Below are 6,461 nucleotides of genomic sequence, written 5' to 3'. Positions count from 1 at the left end.
TTCCTGTTCTTGCCGATGGATCCGCGTGTTATTAATGAAAAGCATGGCCCTGACTTCTCAAGCCAATTAACAAGAGAAACAAATGTATCCGAATTGTACTGCGCTGAGGTCATATGGCAGCAGCACAGATGTCTAACGACCAAGCAGATTTTCCCGTATGAAGTTCCCCCCTTTAATAAGGGCTCTGCCAGGACCGAAAGGAGATTCTCCGCGAGGAGCGGGCGACGCCCGGGCACCGGGACGACGAGAAGCACCCGGGACATCGAGGCTGCAGCCCCGTAAAACCGCAGACGCGGCACTGGGGGTCTGGCTTCCGCGTCCTGAAACTGGCCTGCTCCGCTCCAACCCACACTTTTCCTTTTCAGTTTCTGGAAACACCCCCGGCTTTTGTAAAAGGAAGGAGCAGAGCCTCACAGGCTCCAGCGCTCGGGGCCTCAGTCTTCCGCTCCTGAGCACCGTCTTGAGGAAGACTTCGTCTTCACTGACACGCGTTCCCCAAAGCTTAGTTTTCGCTTCCACTTATTAAAGAGACACACCCTTCTCAGACAACGCTTCAGGATAAGTGAGGCAGGAAGACGACAGAATCAGCAAGTCAGTGGCACCAAAACATGTTGGCATTAAGCAAAGATTCCCATTTCCTCAGGTGAGCGAAAAAGTCACAGGAGGACCAACTTCCAGCTGTGGGTTAAGCTTCTGACCAAGGTGCACGCAGAAGAATAAAAACCGAGCCCGCCTACAAGAAGCACACAGGAAATGGCGATTTCATGATCCGATTACTATGACTGAAGTCGCCCTGTTACTGATTAGCAAGTGGCTGGGCATCGGCGAGACGCGCCATGGCTCACGCAATGGGAGGAAAGCCAGCTGGGCTGAGACCTGAATTAACCTGAACTCCCGGGGGCTGAGGGCGAGGGTGAGAAGAGGACCCCTTGCTCAGAGCACCAGCCCGTCCCTAGAAGACCATGTCTTCCGCCCCGGCCTGAGAGTCCCTCCTGCGTCCCTCCCCACTTGGTTGGGGACCTGTTTGTCTCAGCTCACGGTCGGGGTCATCTCCTTAGCACGGCACCTGCTTCATTGTCACACACCCTCTGTGGGAGCGGCGTGTGGACGCGTGGCGCCCCTTTGAAAGGACAGGCACGGCAGCGGTCTCTCGCTTAGGACGCCAGCAGAGGACGAGGCTTGGGCTGGGCTCCCGCCGGTCCTGCAGAATGCGCTCCGCCGGGTTTCACAGCGGCGAACGGCGTACGCCCGCCCTTGTCGCTGGGCGTCAGAAGAGAGCCTTCCCCAGGGTCTAGTCAGGTCTGGGAGTCAGGCCAGCCCGCCCGCGGCCTCTCTTAGAGGTTCGCGTTGACCCCGTTCTAGTCACCAGCCGATGGGCATTTGGCCTGAGTTGCTGTGAGGCACGGACGAGCTTCCAGAGGGTTTTCCTTAGTTTATTTGGGGGGTTTCCTCATCCAGCAGGAGCAGTCTCATTGTGCCCTGGTCACAGGCGGTTGATCCCAGGCACAGAGAGACGGACTCATTTCCCTATGGTCTCGTGGTGAGAAAATGGCAGAGCCGGGGCGCAGGGTGTGAGCTGGCCCCCCAGTTCTGCGGTGCTGGAATCGGCGTCCTAGAATCTCCCCGGCTCTCACTGTGTGTTTCTGTGGGTCCCACGGGCTCTCAGCGGGTTGCATTACAAGAGCACGCTCCTCAGGAGAGATGACGTGGAAAAGACTGTCTTGTAGAGAATTTGTAAGTTCCCCCGAGTTAAGAGGAGGAAAAGGAAAAGGAAAACGGACGTGTGATGTCCAAGGGCATGAAGCGGTCCGAGTCTGGGCCTGGACGGGTGCTCTCACGGGCCGAGACTTTCTCCCCAAAGTAGCTCCGTCCGTCACCAGTGGAAGTGAATCTAAAAGACATGACCTCCCAGTTCAATAATTCAATTTAACAATCATTGTTTAAATATCTATTTGTTTTTAAAAATGTCTAAGCAACAGTGGTTTGGGCTGAATCCGTAATTGGAGGGAGGACAGGGTCATTTAGGTGTACAGTTGTGAGTACGGGAAACACAGAGTTTGTTCGTGTATCATCATGTACTCATTACAGTTTGATTTTCCATCCGAACAACGGTAAACCTGCATTTGCCCCGCCTGTATGGCTGGGTCTGATACAGTCAGACGACCTCCATTCAAAGGCTGTACTTGCCAGTCTTACAAAATTGTACCTTGGAGTGTTGTGCAGTACACTTAATATATTTTAAAGTAGAAAAACGCCATAATAAAAAAAATAAAATTCTCCAGTTGAAGTTTCTCCTAAATCTGGCAAAGCCTCTTAAGAAGCTATTTTAAGGACGTAACCTTGGGAGAAGCGCCAGTGAAATGGAACCACCAAAGCCCATGTCTCATTTCCTTAGTTTTTCTTCTGACGTGCTCACTCGACTGTGACTGATCATTCACACTCTGATAGGCTGTTAATAAGTAAGCCACGGGAAATAGAACTCCTTCGTGGGAGACCTCCACTCAGCGGGTCCCGTGATGCTCGGGGGGGGGGGGGGGCGCGGGCACGTATTTCCAGCCGCGCGAAGCCCCAGCAGTGGGAACGCCAGGGCGCTGCACCCACCTCCTCAGTGAGAAAGGCGGCTGAGGTTCCCAGGGGTGCCCCTGTGTTCTGGGAATTGGTACATCTCTGCGCAGTGGGTCAGGCCTGCGCACACCCTCCTTCTCATCTTGAGCAGCTCTCTGCTTCGGGTGTCACCCATCAGCGTCACGTATAAGAAGTGACCTTTGTTTGGTAAAGAGGGACAGGTGCTGCAAAAGAAGCTGAGGCCCTTCCTGTTCTCCCTGCTGTCTAAGGAAAACTGTGATACTGACAGCCATGGAGGGTGTGCTGAAGCCGGGGGACGTGGGTACCCCTTTAATTTCCAGCGGAGTCCTTGGTCTCTTAGTGTCTATGGACTATCAGCGTCCTTACCTAAACCCCAGGAATCAATCGGTCAAAACTTGGCAATTTAAACCGGGCAGAATATTATAATATTCAAGGGTTCTAGCAAATTTTTTTGTTTTTGTTTTTTGATAATCAGCAAAATCTGGAACCCCCTCCTCTGAAAAAGAACTACCCTTTATTTTTATATTATTCCTAGTCTAATAAGGCTGTAATAATAGACAGAAGTCCATCTTTCCCATACAACCGTCAAGGTTCCTCTTAGCACAGAGATTAATTATTTAAAAATTTTATGAAGTCACAATGGCTTTTTTAAATGTAAGGAAGTGGAGGGTTCAGATTAAATTAGGTCTCATGGAAAGGGGGTTTCTCCTGTTACGTCGGCTTGGTCTTGCCAGTGTCTGTCTCCTGCGTGTGTTTTCCCTGTGGACGTGAGGCGGCCTGAGGCGACAGACCCTTTGCAGACAGGAAAGGGCCTCCCCGAGACAGTGAGGCTGGAGCACACGAGCAGTGTGTCTGGGTGTGTCCCTGCATCCGACACCCTCGTGATGGGCCACAGCGAGGGGTCCATGTTGGCCAGGCCACGTGGAGGCCAAGCGGAGGGCACATGCCTCCAACAACAGGGCGCGTTTGGAGCCGGGTCGGACCTTCGGCTGGAGAGCCGCATCCTCACCGTGTTTTTGGCTCTCGCTTCTGCCAGCCTCAAACTGTGACTTCATTGTGAGCGCTCACTTGGGAGTTGGAAGTGCTCTGTCTTTTGCGAGGCCACACCTACGTCCCTGGGCTTTCTGAAAAAAACAAAGGAGAACACAAAGGCCTGTGTCAGGAAAAAGTCTGCAGCCCGACAAGTCAGCAATAAATAGACCCATGTGCAGTCTTACATCAAAGCCAGACTTAGAAAGCTGGCCTGCAGTTGGGTGTTCTTCGTCACAGGGGATAGATGCCTCTCAGAGCATCGTTGGTGCGAGCGATTAGCTGTTGTCTGGCACAACACATTTAACGACGTATTTCCAACCAAACATTCTGCCAAGCAGAACTGAATTTAAAAACTTTCAGCAGCAGAAGACGGATGGCCAGGCTCACAAGTGTGTTTGTCATGGGGCGTGGTTCACAGGCAGCCGAGAACTTGCAAGGATTTCTCACGTGGGACATTTTTATTTGAGTGTTGTTACCAATTCTGGGCGATTCTGCGGCTCTGGAACTTCTTGTGTTCCCCCCAAACTGTTTTGGTTTAACTTTTCCTTCAATTAAAGCTGACATCCAATAGGATTCTGTATTAGGTTCAGGGGCACAGCATAGTGGTCAGACAATTGTATACTTTGCGTACACTTTCCCCTGATATTCCCAGTGCCCGCCTGGTACTGTACAGTTATCCCAGTATTACTGACTATTTCCTGTGCTGAACTGTACGTCCCTGTGGCTGTTCTGTGAGCACCCGTCTGTACTTTCTGTCTCTTCACCTTTTAGCCCAGCCCCCCAGCCTCCCTCCGCTCTGTTCTCTGTCTGCGACTCTATTCCTGTTCAGTGTGCTCATTTGTATTGTTCTTGAGATCCCACATGTCAATGAAATTGCATGATATTCGTCTTTCTCCGATTTAGTTCACTTCTCTGACCACGTATGTGAGTCCCCAAATCAATATTTCTTCTCCTTTTGATTGCGTATCTATTATACAAGCAAGGGTCCTTTGCGAATTCTTAGGGAGAATTAAAGGATTAGAGTCAGAACCCCATCTTCCCTGACCTTGTCTGAGCCTAGACCCAGAGCGGGGGCATGTTTTCTCGCTTCTCACATGGGGGAGACGAGCTAGAGCCAGTGTTCCCGAAAGCTCCCTCCTGAAGGGCCCCAAGAGGCAAGACGGTGGGTGAGTGTGTTTGGAACGCAGATGCGTTTGGAAGACTCCCGTCACAGATAAAACATCCAGGCCAGTTTTGCAGATACATGTTTGTATACATATATAAATATTAAATAAAATTGAGAGGTCAGAAGGGGTGCCATGCATATTCTGTGACTGCTCATACTCCAGACCTACCTCAGGTCTCCAGGAATATGCCTTCTGTCGCTTGAACACTTGACCTAAGAGTCTTCCTTCCCTAAAATCCTAGGAACACGTGTCTGATACCAGGCTGCAATACCATCAATGGTCAGTAGGTGGCGCCGCTTAACATAATTTACTAGAAAGTGAAAATCTCTTAGTTCAACATAAACGAATTAACGTTCAAGTGAGTGTCATGAATGTAGAAAATGCATGAAAAAGTAGATTAATTTAAGTTCAGGACCTTTTCTCCTGGGATTCTAGGAAAGGTTAAATCCTGGATGCTGCCGTAAGCATGTCAATGTGGCATTGCGGGCAATGGGTGGAGGTAACAGACGCATCCTCTGGAGAGACACCGATTCTTCTTCTGGAGCCTGGGATTCCGAACCTGCTATTGTGGTAAAGGGTGCCCTGTATGGCCTTGCAAGGTTTTAAAATAAAAAGATATGATTGTTCCCATATACACTGAAATAATTCCCTCTTCTTAAAGAAAAAATAGTAATTGCGGGGGAAGGAGCGGAGGACCTGGGGTCAGACCACCGGCATTGGAACCCAGCACCTCACATACTCCTTGGACTATCTTAAGCAATTATTTTCTTTTTTAAGTATATTTTATTGACTATGTTGTTATAGTGGTCGTGATTTTTTTCCCTTTGCTCCCCTCTGCCCAGCACCCCCTTCCCTCCAGCAGTCCCAGCCCCCTTAGTTCATGTCCATGGGTCGTGCATACAAGTTCTTTGGCTCCACCCTTTCCTATATTATTCTTATCTACCCCCTGTCTGTTTTGTACCAACTAATTATGCTTCTTAGTCTCTGCACCATTTCCCCATTTCTCCCCCTTTCCCCTCCCAGCTGATAACCCTCCAAATGTTCCCCATACCTATGATTCTGTTCCTGTTCTAGTTTGCTTAGTTGGATTTTGGTTTTATTTTTTAAATTAAGTTGATAGCTGTGAATTTGTTGTCATTTTAATTTAATAGTTTTGATCTTCTTTTTTTAAAATAAGTCTCTTTAACATTTCATATAATGGCTTGGTGAAGGTGAATTCCTTTAGCTTTTCCTTGTCTGGGAAACACATCATCGGCCCTTCCATTCTAAATGATAGCTTTGCTGGATAGAGTCATCTTGGTTGCAGCTCCTTGCTTTTCATCACATTGAATACTTCTTGCCAGTCCCTTCTTGCTTGCAAAGTGTCTTTTGAGAAATCAGCTGGTAGTCTTATAGGCACCTCTTTGTAGGTAATGCTCTGCTTTTCTCTTGCTGCTTTTAAGAGTCTCTCTTTATCTTTCATCTCTGGCATTTTAATTATGATGTGTCTTGGTGTGGTCCTCTTTGGGTCTAGCTTGTTTGGGACTCTGTGTGCTTCCTGGACTTGTATGTCTATATCCTTCACCAAATTTGGGGAGCTCTCCTTCATTATTTTTTCACATAAGCTTTGGATTTCTTATTCTTCCTCTTCTCCTTCTGGCATCCCTATGGTTTGGATGTTGGCACATTTAAAGTTGT

The sequence above is a fragment of the Furipterus horrens genome, unplaced genomic scaffold (assembly GCF_987537825.1).
Source record: "Furipterus horrens unplaced genomic scaffold, mFurHor1.1.pri manual_scaffold_10, whole genome shotgun sequence".
Lineage (NCBI taxonomy): Eukaryota > Metazoa > Chordata > Mammalia > Chiroptera > Furipteridae > Furipterus > Furipterus horrens.
Note: the sequence above shows the minus strand (reverse complement) of the source record.